Source organism: Protopterus annectens, chromosome 6.part0 (genome assembly GCF_019279795.1).
Source record: "Protopterus annectens isolate FY-2018-M chromosome 6.part0, PAN1.0, whole genome shotgun sequence".
In the NCBI taxonomy this organism is placed as follows: domain Eukaryota; kingdom Metazoa; phylum Chordata; order Ceratodontiformes; family Protopteridae; genus Protopterus; species Protopterus annectens.
Genome location: NC_056737.1, coordinates 567,294,108 through 567,309,130, shown reverse-complemented (window position 1 = coordinate 567,309,130; position 15,023 = coordinate 567,294,108).

Here is a 15,023-nt window from a genome sequence, read left to right as displayed (position 1 = left end):
ATACAGTATGACACTATACTTGAAAAAACAACATATAAAAACCCAGTACAACTCTCTTAATAAATATATGGAAATACACATTTCACTGCCTAATGTATTTACCTTCAAACTGTTGTATTTTAAAAGGCATTTTAGATTCCTTGTCTCATTTAAACCAAGTGCCTTATTTGTTCTTAACTGTAACTGCCAAAGTGCATTTATTTGTTCAACTACACTGCTGTGATTGCTCCTTTGAGAATCCTTAGGTACCTGTTCCAGACTGAAATTTAAAAACAACCTACAGTGTTTGCACACATAGTTATGTTTACATAGGGCATTATTCTGGCCCTTCACCATATTAGAATATAGTTGTTCCAAAAAAAAACAAGTGTCATGCTTTCCAGGAGCAGGACCTTGGCCTTGGGCAATACCTGATGGACCTGTGAAAAGTTGAGGGTCGGGTAATGTCAGTGCCACGACATATTACAACACAAGGTAATATGTCCATATATTTCACATTTACAGTAGCTACTGTGTTACTTGTTGTATTGGTCACAATCTGAGTATGAGTGTATAACTGAGGTTAACCCCCCCCCCCCCAAAGAACAAAAACCTGACACCCACATAAAGGTATCTACAACCTGACACACTGACTGCTACACTATTACAATTCTGATCACGGTAAGCTTGCCTGCATGCTCCTCAGCTGTAGAAACTGTGGCACCCACCTCTACAATGTATTGTGTGATGGATGCCTGGGAGCTGTTGTGTGTTGCTAGGTACTCCAGGAAGTCCTAAGTGGCCAAAAGTTCTTGTTCCACTACCTCACCCATATACCTTTATTACCCGAAGTTGGAGGAGCAGAGAGTATTATGTGACCAATATTGGCCTGCAGATAGCCTTGGTCAGTACTTTGAGTTAAGCAATATAGTTTGCAGGCCATCAATTTTGCATTGTACTGCTATTACCATGTTGCACATGAATGCAGCAACCTTACCATAGACAATCAATGCATATAGCTCTACTAAAATAGTTATGACAACACAATCCTGCTGTACACCATTTTGCTTACTGTTATTGCTATTGTTTATTGTTTATTGCACTATAGTTGTTATTCATTTGATACACTACAGCTCTAATTACCCATTTATTGCACTAAAATTGTACATGCCCATTTATTGCATTACAGTTTTTATTATATATACTTTATTGCAGTAAATACTTTACTCTTTCTTGCTTATTGTACTACAGTTAGCATACTACATCCTTACTTACCACACTCATGGCGCAACTTGGCCAGGTGCCTGACATTGGATTCGATATTGCAAGCCCTATCAGCTGCAACTCTTGGGATAGAAGCACACCATTATGCGTACCAGTTTTGCAGACATTCAGCTTGCATATTGGTAAAACAGAGGAAAAATTACTTACATATTTGCGGGGCATTCCATGCTCTAGCTTTAGCTTCTTGGACCCAGGTGTCCAAGGTTCCCCTCTTTCTCCTCTTCGGGTTGTCATAATTGTGACAACACTGCTCATCTGTGTGGGGGATACCAGTAACACTGGTGAGTTGCTGGGCCATCTGGCTACAAGCCTTTGCCTTACACTTCGAGCCCTGGAAACCACTCTGCAGCAGCCTAGGTTCATGTTTTTTTTTTACCAGGAGCCCAATCATAACCCTGGACTTGTGAATACCCCATTTCTGTGCCTGAAATTGTGCACCTTCACCAGCACCACCTGCCATATCAACATTCGACTGACCTCCAATGAATGCTGCAGAATTCCCGCGTATTGCGTTTTTCCTGCCCTTACACATTATTGAGCAATATTCAAAAAAGTGCCATGTCACTTAGCAGCATGCAAACCAGCTAATCAGAGCTGAGCAGTGCGAAAACTCCCACAACCATAATTTTAGCAAAGCTTAGCACTGTGCAAACATTGGTAGCTGTTAGCATGTTTATATAGTGCCTAGCATGTTTGAGCAAAGCTTAGCAGAGCACAGAAGTGCCATATTTAACAATTTTATTATTAAATTAAACAAAAATTGCACATTAAATTACAAACATGTTCTGCCTGCTATAGGCTCAAACCCATGGCCTACTACACATAAAGCCATAATTCTACCCATTTAGCTACTTGGATATTATAAAAGCTATTATACCTTTACATATACTACAAGGCTACCTATTAGCATTACTGATCACTGCATTGTGCCACAGAAATATGTGTAAACACATCCATAAATAACTAATTACATCCAGTTACTATTTTTAGATGTCTGGCAGGTGTCGGCTATGTATTTATAAGTGGTGCTTGGCTCTGCTGTGCTCCACGCTGTGCCATGCAAATGGCAATTACAAAAAAAAGTACAACAGAAAAAATAAAATAATTAATTGTGATAATTGATTACATCCAGTTTCTATTTTTGCATGTGTAGCAGGTGTCAGATGTCTACATGTAAGCATGTCTTGGCATTGCTGCACTCTGTGCCATGCCACACAAACATGCAGAAAAATAATAATAATAAAAAAAAAAAAACACACAAATAAAATCATATAACTTATATATCACACATTTGATACAATTCACAGCAATTCAACAGTGATGGGGTGCATTACACAGAGCCGCACCCTGTACATCTGACCAGGCATCCACAACCACGGGTACGCTCTACACATCTCCCTACACTGATTAAATATCCCTGTTTCTATGCTCTCCCTTGGCAGTGCACCATCATTAATATACATGGTGCCCTGCTGAGGGGGATCTGTGGCCATGTACATGAATACATTGCTTGTAGGCTCTTCACAATGCCTACACAGAGTTTATTAAATCCTGGGAAATGTCTATTAATGACAAAATCTCCAGTGAATTAATAATAAAACAGGAAAAAAGTTAACAAGTGCCAATTTTCTGTTTTGGAAAATAACTGTCTTGTTTCATTTAATTTTTGGTTAACCAAGAACATTTATTGGTCCAGAAGAGCCTTTCCAGCCATAAATGACTTTGGTATACATTCAAACTCATGGATTCTAAATAAGCCCAGGTTTAGCATATTTTGTTACATAGTTGAATAATTACCAAAACACAGCTAACAGTGAATATCTGAGGAAAATCAAAACGTGCATACATGTTTGCTAAAAGTCTCTGAAAACAAAAGAGCAGACAAGTAATGTAATGGTGCATTTTCAAAGAAAGAGTAGTGAGAAACAGCTATAAAAAGAAAATGCATTACATAAATTTTAACCTGCATCTATCAAGTACTTACAGACTGGGCTGTATGCAAGATAGAAATGGAGCATATTATGAAACTTTATTATGGTTTCTGATATTTCTGAGATTAGCTGGGAGACTATTCTGAAGCGCAGGGCCAGTTTCCATGAAAGAATCTTTCACCAGTTTTTAATTAGTAGCTTTAAGCCTGTGTCTTGGAGAACGGATTCAGTAAATTGCCATACCCTCCTCCCATCTATCACTAGGGAGAAGGCCAAGAATACTACATTGATCTGTTCTAATACCCCAAGATGCCCCTAAATAGTGCGAGACATGACTTATCTAGACCATTATAGTCACTATTTAACTGTATCCTTTAGACAGTCTTCATGTCACATGAATGGAGAGCTGCAACAGTCATCTCTCTACATAAAGGCAGACTATGTACAGACCCTGGAAACTGCAGACCTATAACCCTGACTAGACTCATATTCAAAACCATCAAAATAATTATCATGAAAATGATTATCAATGACATAAAATCTTCAGACACTGGATCCAACCCAGGCTGGTTTTGTCAAGGAGAAGATCTTGCCTACTCAACCTGTTGCACTTCTTCAAGAAGGTCACCAATGCCATGGACAAGGGCAAAATGGTGCATACTGCCTACCTTGACCCATCCAAGGCATTTGATGACCCACTCCAGCTTTGTAGACAAACTCACTAAATTAGATATAAACTCCTATATCTTACACTAGATAGCCAGGTGGCTCTCAGGGTCGAAGAAGTTAGTGAAGTCCACTGACACAAAGAGGACACTCTCTAGTGAAGTCCTTTAGGGCTCTCTGCTCTATCATCTGCTTGTTGACCTCTACTTCTCTGAAGCTAAATCCAACATCAAAGCTTTTGGCTGACCATGTTGGCAGACAATTGAAAACTAGGTGCAATCATATAATCCCCAAAAGTCACTAATATCTTTTAAAAAGGTCTGCCTCAGCCAAATAACTGGTGACAGAGCCATCTTCTACAACACAATGCCAAGAAATGAATTATAGTATCCTTTAGGATATTCGCAATCCCTGGAAACTACCTCATTGATAGTACACCCTTAAGAATAGTCCCAGTAGTCAGGGATTTGTGAACACATGTAGATAGTAATCTGGCCTTTGACCATCATATATCTAAGTTAGTAAAGAAATAATTCTACATTGCACAACTTATAATCAAGAGTATGGCATCTAGGCCCAAATAAGTCATTGTTCAATTGCATTCAACCTTCATATGACCATTGATTAAGTACAATCCCCCCTTTGGTATGTACATGAACAGGCAAATGCAACAAATGGAAGGTCCACAGATGTTCCTCACAAAAAAAGATACAGGGTATAAACAATATGTCCTTCACAGACTGCCGCTAAGCCCTAACCTTGTACTCAGTCTCCTACATACTACTGAATGATGATCTGTGCCAGGCATGCAATGTATTCTTGGATCCCACTCTGATTGACCTTCTGCATATCCACAAAACAAATTGCATCAAAATTACCCAACTGAGGAACTTAAACCTTGCTTGCAACAATAATATGGCAAGTTGGAGGGACAGATATGTGTCTCATAAACTACCCTTTCTCAGGAACAGGACTCCCATCCATTAGAAGCAGAGTTCTTCTTCAGATGTAACTTGGACCAGTGGATGGGGAAGCAGAAATTCACCCCTGGTCTGGCACATATGTCCCTATGGACAGAGACAGCCTGTAAATGCTTGCCTGCCCAAGCTTGAGCCTTCATACACCCCTTAGGATAATCATGTCTATATTACAACATTGAATGCTTAAAACAGTGAACGATGTTTAATTGACCCTATTTCAGCGAAAGCTGAAAATGTCGACACCTCAGAACAGCGATGTCTTTCCTAGGGAAAGAAATCGCTGTTCCAACCAAAAAAAAACAGTAAACAGTTCCAAACACATACACACTTACCTTAACCCTAATTCTAACCCCCCCCCCAAAAAAAAAGTAAACAGCTGAAAACACATATACACAACTCAACCATACATCTAACACAAAAAAAAGTAAACAGTTTAAAACATATATGCACTTACCTTAACCCACACCCAAACCCTAAGGTCAGTAACTGTTGCACATTTACGTTCGGGAGCTATACCAGATAAGGGAATCTCTGAGACTACACTGCAGTGTAGAACACGGCAAAGTAACGAAGTGGCCAAGCAACATCTTTCCCAGGGAAAGAATTCACTGAACAGCTGCTTCGCTGTTTTGCCTGTTCGCTGTTTAGGGTCCAATGAAAACGCATTCGACAAAATGCGTTTTCGTCATTATAATAAAAACCCAAATAATCATAAGGTTTTTAAAATTTGTCAAATACATATGGGATGTGTGGCTAGGCTTAACTAGGCCCCTGTGATCGATGGTCTAGAATACACCTATGAATGAATCCTACAAAGTACAGAAAAAAAGGCAAATGAAACAGTAAGAAAAGTGGAGCAAAGGCAAAGGAAAACAGAGCCTGTAATGATGTGCCCCAAATAATGTGGACTTGGATAAAAGAAAGATGGGAAAAGGTTAGAACAGAGAACTTTTACAAAGAGTAGATACTGAACACCCTATAAGTGATCATGTGGTATGTTCTGTGATAACAGAAACAGATGTGAAGCAGAGTATTTAGCGCATATTAACCTAACATTATTTTACTGCAAAACTGCACTTTTGCATGGAGTAGAAACACCTTAAATTGAATCCAGACAGGCCTCTAGAACATAAGATATGTGGACAAACAGGGAAGAAATACATAAGCAAAACAAGCAACCACAGGGAAGAGAGTGGTACAATGAAATAAATGTCTGAGGCCCAACAGGAATAAAAGAATCAAGCCTGGAATGCTGAAGGAGGCCCAATAATTTAAGGAATCGAGTAAAAAAGGGGGAAGGAGGGATAGACTAGAACTAAGACCAGGGGAGTGGGGGGGGGGGGTTAGGTGGATCAGGAAGGAGTCCAGAGATATAAACATCTGAGAAGGCACTATTCATAGGTCACTAAAGGGAGAAGAGGGGCCTATAAATCAAATACAGCTTAATAGAGTAAAGTAAGAAAATGAACAAATGGAAAATGGGACAAATACAGAGTGACATAATTCAGGGGAATGCTACTCAGAGACCAGAATCAGGGAGAGGTCAAGTAATATTGGGCATTAGAACCACCACTGCTTAAGAAAGTAGGAAAGAGTTTCTGGTAGCCTAGGGGAGGGGGAGACAGAGGGAGTAACAGTAATAGGTATTTTTTAGATTATGGAAGGTAGGGAAGATATTGAATCTCATTAGAAGACCAAGGATTTTCCACAGATACTATAGAGGGAAGGCAGACATCATGTTACTGCAAGAAATAAAACTAAATATGAGTGATCAGGGATAACTGATATTGAAAAAAATTAGAAGGATATAGGCTGAAGACATGAGAAGAGCAGGAAAAAGCAGACTAGCAATACTCATTACAAAAAGCTTAAAAGTAACTGAATCGAGGGTAAACAAATGTATTGAGACCAGATGGACTATTTGAGAAGGTAACATTGACAGAAAGAAATGGATAATAAATACAATTTATTGCCCTGGGCAGAGAAGAGAAAGGTATCTTAATGAAGTTGTTCAAGAATTGGGAGAAGGAATAAGAAAGTGAGGGAAAAAATCCAAAAGAAATGTTTTAGCCTTACTGCAGCTGAAACTGTAAACTGAGTAACGGGTCACAAAGAATGGAATGAGCTTAACCAAATGAAACTAATATGGAAGTAGAAATTTTGTGCGGAATAGACATATGTAGGGAGGGAACAGAGAAACCTAACAGTTAACATTCATGGCAACAGAGTGCATCCAGGAGAACAAACTACACTGGTTCCTGTTGAGAGAGATGGAGACCAAAGTGAGGGGATACAGGGATATAAAGTTGAAATACTGTTTGACAATGTCCCAGTGAGTATAAGGATAAAGATGTGAAGGTAAGAATAAAGGGCTAACAATAAAATTGTGACAGAGTAAAGTTGGGGACAGACGAATAGAAAAAAAAGAGATCAGAAAGGAAAGAAAAGAAGCTCAGAATAGGATTTATTTGTATGCAGTGTACCACACCATTTCTTTCTTGGAAAACTCATTAAAACAAAGAGTTAGAAGGTCACACTGAAAAACCAATCAGAAAAAACTAAATGAAAACTCCAGCCAAGCTAGAACTTCCAAGGAGTGATCTCCCAAACCTCCTGTAACAGAGGCACATGGGATATATGCAAATGACCCTTACTAAGTACTAAGTACTTAAGTACTAAGTACTTAGTACTAAGGGATAATGAACATGGCCTGCAAAACATAGAACTTGGCTGGTGGGAGGGCATCAAAGCCACATGGAGGGGATGGCTCATTCTGCATGTAGGAATCATAGGGAAACAGAGGAAAGAGTGATAAAAGAAATGGGAATGGAACTAAGAAAAATACAAATAGGGGCACAGATGAAAAGGAAGAGGGAATAAAATGCAAAATGAAATAGTGGGAAACCATGAAAACTGAGATAGACATAACCAAGAGGAAGACATTTGGTGGAGTAAAGAGGAGAAAGCAGGTAAAGCACTAGTATAGAAGTTAAATGACAGAAAAAAATGGAGAAATAAAATTAGAATGGGATAAGTAGATAGTTAAAAAGTCAGAAGAAATAAAAGAGCTATCAGTGAAATTGTATGAGAAGTTGTAGATATTATAAACAGGGGCAAAAAGGAGTAGCATTGTGGATGGGTGGCAACAGACTACAACAAATGGTGGAGTTTGAAGACAAGGAAATTACAGCATTAGTGCAGAGGGAAATAAGAAAGCTGTTTTGGCCCTTAACATGTTGAAAAGAGGAAAAAAATGGTCACTTTATTGGAAAAAAAAACAAGACTTATTTTGTTTTTAAAGAGGATTAAAGAAGTAACTAATACTGGTGCAATCAGTCAGTTATAAATGTAGGTTTCAGTGCTCTAGCAAAAGTCTTAGCAACAAGGACAGAAAAGATCATGACTTAACAATGCCGATTGGACTTATTCAGAAGAGATGCTCAATATATAGCAATATTTGAAAAGCATGTTTAGTTGCCCAACTAATTCTTAAGAGCATAACTTGTCAGAGCTGGAAAATCAGTCACTGTACCATTTTATTTCTTTCTGAGTAAACACATTATGGAAGACAGTGTTGTGTTCTGTAATCTTTATGCGAGTCACCTGTAAGAATTTGAAAGGGTAAATTGAAATCTCAGTAGGCAAACCTAATGAACTTCCCTTATTGAAAAGAAACTAAAAAAAGGCTTCATGAACCATTACATTCAGTTTTTATAGTTTATTAAGTGGTGGCATTTGTATTGTTTACAACGCAATATCTGATCTTGTTCTGTTTCAAAATTTGCCCCGGTACACACTTCTAGAAGAACTAACATCATCATAGGAAAATCATAGGAAAAGTAGTACTAAAAATAAGTTTCAAAAATAGAAAAAAATCATGGATACATCACTCAAGTCCTTCAAAGGTTACAGAATAAGGTTCTTGTTATGTCTGGAAGTCAGTCATTGACTTTGAAAGCAATGCTGATATGTATAAGGAGCAAAAAGGTATTAATGTGAGGTTAAAACAATCAGGCTTTGTGGAGGTCAGTAAATCATAAACATGACAAGTGACTGTACAAAGCTATGTACAAAGCTTAACATTCAGTATTTTGAAATTCAGTGCTATAAGCTATAATGAGACTCACTCAAATAACTTTTCAGTGTTTTGAAAATTAGGGACTGTGGTCTCAGTCAAATGCAGTTCAGTACAGTCATGTGAAGTAGACCCGTGTATATATATATATATATATATATATATATTTATATATATATATATATATATATATATATATATATATATATATATATGGTTTCACTTCATAATCTCGAATTACTGAAACCTCGAAATTCAGTAACCCGAGACCATGACGTTGAATCATTCACAACACCAAAACCACAATCCCGAACCACACAATCACGAACAAACATAAACCATGCACCTCTTAACATACACACCATTCCACCCACATCACACAAACAACACAGCCCTACACTACATATAAGCAGGGGGCTGCACCCCCCACACCCCCCAACTTATATATACCAACTCCGTGGTCACACATAACATAAACAAAAAGAAACACTCACAACACGCCATCCTCCACTCGCTCACACACAAATATACATCACACATACACAAACACCAACAAATCCAACACTCACACTCACACTTAACACCTCCCTACCCTTACTCACACACACACTGTATAAAAACACACACAAACACTCACTTACCTGCCATTTCAGGCACCATAACACTACATGCGACGTACTGGAAATGCATAAGTGCGGATTCAAGATATTCAAATTCGCACTTATGCACTTTTGGCATTCTGGTTTTCAGCTTCATAGTCTCAGGTTACTGAAGTTTGAGCTTTCAGTAATTAGAGATTATGAAGTGAAATAAATATATATATATATATATATATATATATATATATATATATATATATATATATATTTATATATATATATATATTTAAATGACAGCAGAAGAGACCAAGTGCTTCAAAGAGCAAAGCTCCAACCAAACAAGATACAAGAGAAGCACCAGCAGCTGCAACGAGTAGTACAAACGCCAAAACTTTAATGGAAAAAATGAAAACAGCACCCAAATATATCACACTAAACACTTAACTTTCTCACCGCTTTTATCATTCCAAATGGAACTTCTTCAGATGTAAAATAAATTAATTAAGACTCTTCCCCTTAAATACAAATTTAAAAATAATTGAACCAATCACATTATTGAATAATTACATCTCATAAATATTCATACACTGCAAATACATTTCCAAATAGGGCTGCCAAACCCATAATAACTTGTAATTTGTGCATAAATAACTAAGTATAATTATGAAATTCTAAATGCATATATATGACCTGATGAAGAGAAATTTTAAAACTGCAATCCTAAAAACTTGAACTTAACAACATTTTCATTGTTAAAAAGACAGGAGGCATGTATACAGAAGGAGTACATATAAAACACATATGAAATACATTACAATAGACCATTTACTGACTTAAATAAAAACTTGTTTGAGTCTATAAAATTTGTAAAATTTAACTTGTTGCTCCAAGAGCATTAAGGTACATCTAAAAATAAATATATCAACCCAAACATATACATAAAATTCAAGCACTTCAAAGCCTAGCTGACCTTAATTTCAAAATAGGGACTAGTGTGGCCACATTTTCATTCAGTCCAGGTGGTCTGCAGGCTTCCAAAACCAACTGCCAGTATAATTCTCTGACTTCAGTTTTATTTTCCCAGACCCCCCCCCCCCCCCTTTGAATATCATGTGGAATACATTCAAGGACAAAAAAAACAGAAATAAAGCTTTTTTGCAAATTTTAGTGTGCTTAAACAGAGCATTATTGACGTCTTGCTTACGGATATCATACATGTGCTCTTTATTTTTCACATGATATTCAAGGGGGGAGCTGGGAAAATAAAATTAGTCAGAGAATTATACTGGCAGTTGGTTTTGGAAGCCTGCAGACCATCTGGACTGAATGAAAATGTGTCAATAGTCACTATTTTGAAATTAAGGTCAGCTAGGCTTTGAAGTGCTTGAATTGTATGCATATGTTTGGGTTGATATATTTATTTTTTAGATGCACTGTAATGGTCTTGGAGCAATAAGTTACATTTTATAAATTTTATAGACTCGAACAAGTTTTTATTTTAGTCACTAGATAATGCTATTGTAATGTATTTTAAATGTGTTTTATATGCATTCCTTCTGTATATATGCCTCCTGTCTTCTTAACAATGAACATTTTTATGTTACAAGTTTTTAGGATTGTAGTTTTAAAATTTCTCTTCATCAGGTCATATATATGAATTTAGAATTTCATATTTATACTTAGTTATTTATGCACGAATGACAAGTTATTGCGGGTTTGGCAGCCCTAATTGGAAATGTATTTGCAGTGTATGAATATTTATGAGATGTAATTATTCACTAATGTGATTGGTTCAATAATTTTTAAATTTGTATTTAAGGGTAAGAGTCTTAATTAATTTATTTTACATCTGAAGAAGTTCTATATATATATTTAAACCTAATAAATAGTTCCGTGGCATTCTAGGTTATCCACATCTCCATTTTTTCAGGCTCTCTTAAATTTATTAAACCATCTATATGGTGGAGATAGTAATATGATCCTAATGTAAAATGACCATAAAGAATATGTTTTTAATGTTTTTAATGACTTCAACATATGATGTATTTAAACAACAGTATTTTTACCTTTACTAATTTGTAAATATCTGTCTCTTTAAGTCAATTATGACATCATGTGAACATATGCTTAAAAGGAGCCAGATTCATTAAGTCTTTATGTCTGATGAAGCGTTGGGTGTCAACGCGAAAGCGCTAACTTTTATCACTTGCTGCAGCTCCTGTTCGTTTGCAATAAATGAAGTTTCATTTAAACAGGTTGTTACTTGGAGTTATTTGCTGACAAGTTTGAATTCCAGCTGATGGTGCACTCTTTATTTTCTTTTTTATACGATTTGGACTTTTGAATAAGAGTGCTTTACCTGGCAGTGTGTTTTTCTTTGGTTGCTGCTGCTTCTACTTTTACAGTTCTGCCAGGACATGGCTGCTAAATCCAGTCTGCCTTTACCGAATCAAGAAGCTGACAAAATGTTTGACTTAAATGGACTAGTGGATTTCAGTATCAACCCATTACTTAAACTCACCACCTCAGACCTTAATGTTTCAAGTGAAGACACAGACTTTTTCAAGAACAACATGGATCTAACCATGATGACCAGAAATCTTGAGAATAAACTCTATAAACTACGTACTATCCAGTGGCAGAGACTTCATATGGAAGCCTGTCTTAAATTTAAGCTAGTGCCACGAGGATTAAGGATTCTTAAAATGCCGACTTTCGGCAATTCTCAACCCAGATTACTAGCATTGTGGCAGAAATGCAACATTGACACCAGTTTCTCTTACTTAAACATCTTAATTGAACATTATGATCTTTCTATTAATGATTTAAAGACTGATATCATAACTATATACACAGAACTAAGTGGGAAGTTGAATAGTGATCAGCGTGACATTGTGCTTGGTGATTTAAAACAAATGTTGTCTTCCCTTGACCTCAAGTGCTTGCGTGATAAGAAATGCAAGCTACAGAGAGATTTCTTGGATTTCACACATTCTAGAGTTTTTTCGTGGCCGAAAGAGAACTATGCTACTAAACCCAATCATACCAGTGGTCCCACTATGCTTCCACGTCCATCTTCTGTTACACCTGATGAGCAACGCGTCATTCAATTGATCACTCCTCCTCCACCAACGTCATTAGAAGAAGCCACACAATCGGAGCCTACAGCTCTTGTCCCTTCGGACAAATCTAGAGAGACCACTGACTGTTTCAACAAAGGCACTTCACCACATTCATGTATTATTACAACGCAAGCACAAATTCACTCTGATTCTGGTCTTGATCCAGTGTCACGCATAGACAAGCCCGCATCTGTTAGACCGAAAACGAGTGAATCACGAAACAAACAGCTCAGTATTGATTCTTTCGTCATTCAAAATGAAGAAGAGCTTTTTGCACTGGGCGAGGGTCTTCCTTCTTTTCCTCTACCCTTCAGACCCCAGGAGAAAAGAACTTGGTCCCCTTTGATGAGAACCAACAAGAGGAAATTTATGGAAGAAGAAGCGCCTCACACCAAGAAAGTATGGTGACCGAAAACTTGAGTGGTAACGTTTTACTCTCTGAGACTTATAATTCAGATTGTTTAGTGGTTAATATCTCTAAATATGGCTTGAGTGAATTTGAATTGTCTATTCTTAATAAGGGTTTAGGGTTTATTCCCTCTCATAGCAATGATGTCACAGACATCGTTGTGGATGTGAAAATGTTCACCAGAAACTTAGCCCTTAAACTTTTATATGGTAAGAATGATGAAGTAGTGAATAAATATACTGCATTTAAGAAGCCTTCCACCTTCATTCCTCCTTCACATCCGCTGCTAGAAGCCTTTGAGCAAGCAGTAGAGGACGATTTGTTTAAGCTATATAATGATAACCAAGCTAAACCTCATTTTATAAACTTGACTAAACAAGAGAAACAAGCCTTAGATGATTTAAGAAGGAATGACACAATTGTTATTAGACAAGCAGATAAGGGTGGAGCTGTCGTTGTAATGGACAGCTCCACATATAGTAATAAAATGATTGCAATGTTATCTGATGCAGATACCTATCTACCCATTTCTGAACATAGTTTAAATGGTCTCATAAAGAATGTTCATGCCATGCTATATGATTTATTGCTGACCAGTGTGATTGATAATGACTTATATGTGTATTTTGTAATTGACAAGCCTCTAATACCATCTTTTAGAGGTCTTCCCAAAATACACAAGAATGTCACTGATCCACCTTTGCGTCCAATAGTATCCAGCAGAGGCTGGTTGACCGAGCCTCTATCCATTTATCTGGATAAAATTTTGAAGCCAGTAGTTTTGAATACTAAGCACATTCTGAAAGACACTACCAATTTCTTAGAGAATTTAGCGACTTTCAAACAGTCTTCCTCTGTCAATGATACATGTATATTAGTATCTTTGGACGTTAAGTCTTTGTTTACTTCAATACCTAACAACACAGGCTTAGAATACATGAGAGCTTTTTTGATGAAAAGTGATTTGACAACGCACATGGTGGATAGATGTGTGTCCTTACTTGAAATTGTTCTTGAAAACAACGTGCTATGTTATGGAAGTACCTACTATTTACAAACCAAGGGCGTAGCGATGGGTACTCCATGTGCTAACGCATACGCCAACTTGGTGTTGGCACAATGGGAACAGCTATTTGTGTTTAATCAGAACTCTGTTTTCCTTGATTCACTATTATTTTATAATAGATTCGTGGATGATGTCTTTTATTGTGGGGAGGAACAACTGAACATCTTTTAGATTTTGTAGACTATCTCAATGGAACAACTGATTTTCTGAGTTTTGATTATACTCATTCCCCCGAACATGTAGATTTCCTAGATGTGAGTGTGTTTAGGAAGGGTCATGGATTTGAAACTGAACTCTTTAGGAAGAGTTGCTGGAGGAACAATTTACTCCACAGAAACAGCATGCATCCTCAGCACGTATATAGGAATATTGTTCAGAATCAAGTTACTAGAGTTTCCAAACTCACCTCTACACACACAGCTTACCAACGACACAAGTCAGACTTAGTAAACAATTTTACAACCAGGGGATACAATAGTAAATCTGTACTTACAGCTGTCTCTGAAGGTGACATGAAAAGGGACAATGTAGCCATACCCATCATCAAGAAATATGACACCTCATATACACCTACCACCCGAACTTCTAGGGCTCAGACAAATAGGATCACCATTCCGTATACCAACAAGAACAAGCACATTCTGGATATTTTCCATAAACATTGGAACCTTCTTATGATCGATGACAACATCAGATCTCTAGTAGACAACAAACCCAGAGTAGCTTATAAAAATATGCTGTCATTGAATAGGTTACATTGTTATGATAGAGTTCATACCAATGACAACACCAACACACGGCATGGCACTTTTGCTTGTTCATCCTGCAACCAATGCAGGCACATAGCCAATACTCACATGTTCACACACCCTGTCACACAAAGGAATTACATTTTCAAACATTGTGCAACTT